Genomic DNA, 1,575 nt, shown 5'->3' on the forward strand with positions numbered 1-1,575 from the left:
GAGAAAGTTTCTTCATGTAGATCATAGATGGGGACAAATAGAGAAATACATATGCATATGTATGCATACATGTGTCTAAATATATACAAACATATAGATAGATAAGTAGGTAGATAGATCATATTTATATGGCTCCTACTACATGCCAGATACCACATCAAGCACTTTACAATTATTATTCCGTTTGATCCTCACAATAACTCTAGTGGATAGGTGCTATTATTATCCTTATTTTACAGGAAACTGAGTAGAGTGACTTGCCCAGGGTCACAAAGCTAGTAAGTGAATAAAGCTGGATTTGAATTTGGGTTTTCCTGACTCTAGGCAAGTGCTCTATCCTCTCTACCACACTGACATCCCCCCTCCCCTCACACACACACACACACACACACACACACACACTACATGCAGCACACATAGCACATAATACAATACAACATATGTATGTGTTCATAATATAGTATGTGTTTGATTAGTTCAACTACTTGCAACAAGGGAAGCAAGAACTTAGATTGCTTATGAGAGTTGTGATAGGTTAGTAATATTGACTTTTATATAAGAATATTAATGCTTGTTGGGGAAAAATAGGTGAAATATGCTACATTAAAAGTATTCTTTTGCCAAACAAAACGATCATGGGTTCATAGATATACAATTAGAAGGGGTCTAAAAGCCAGGCAGTTCAACCTCCTCATTTTACAGTTGAGGATTCCTAAAGTCCAGGATGATTAAATGATTTGCCCAAGGTCACACAGCTCTGACTTCTTGATTTAAAAAACTCACTTAAATGCATTTTATTTTATTATTTTTTGTTTTTTTTACCTTCATACCCAAGAACCTTCCTTCCCTCTTGACTACTCAAAACCCTCATTCATAGCAAAGAAAATAAAAAAGGAAACAAGGTAGTTCTGCAAAAATATTTTTAAAAAATCAACTAACTGTGACATTATATGGAATGTTCTACTCTTATAAGCCTCTACCTCTGCCAAGAAAAGAAGGAGGCACATTTTCTTTCATCCCTTCTTCCAGTTTGGTCATTATAACTACACAGCATTCTCTTACATATTTTTTTTATTGGGCTTATCGTCTTCAGTTATATTTTTATTATATTTATTTTTTCCTTAGTTATGCTTACTTTACATAATAGGATAATAAATCTGGAGTTAGAAGATACTTATCGGCACATCTTGTTCAAACTCATTATTTTTCAGATAAAGAAACAGACCCAGTGAGGTGGAGTGATTTCCACAAGGTTATACAAAAAGAAAGTTGATAGGGGGATTGGTAAACAAATCCTCTAATGCCAAACCCAGTGTTTTTTTTCACTGTTTTCTAATATTTCTCAAAATGCTTCATATTCATTGTTTCTCATGGTGCAGTGATATTTAATCAAATTCATGTAGTAAAAATTTAATAATTCTATAGTTTACAGACTTTTTTTTTCCTTTTGTATAAAAGAATAGGGATTGTCCCTACAATCAAACACAAAGTTCTGTTCAGCATTCAAAGACCTTTATAGTCTAACCCCTAAAAGGATAGGGATGGACTAGGGGGTCCCTACAATCAAACACAAAG

Source organism: Petaurus breviceps, unplaced genomic scaffold (assembly GCF_028583685.1).
Source record: "Petaurus breviceps papuanus isolate PSGF00001 unplaced genomic scaffold, PetGlider_PUasm1.0 80, whole genome shotgun sequence".
Classification (NCBI taxonomy): Eukaryota; Metazoa; Chordata; class Mammalia; order Diprotodontia; family Petauridae; genus Petaurus; species Petaurus breviceps.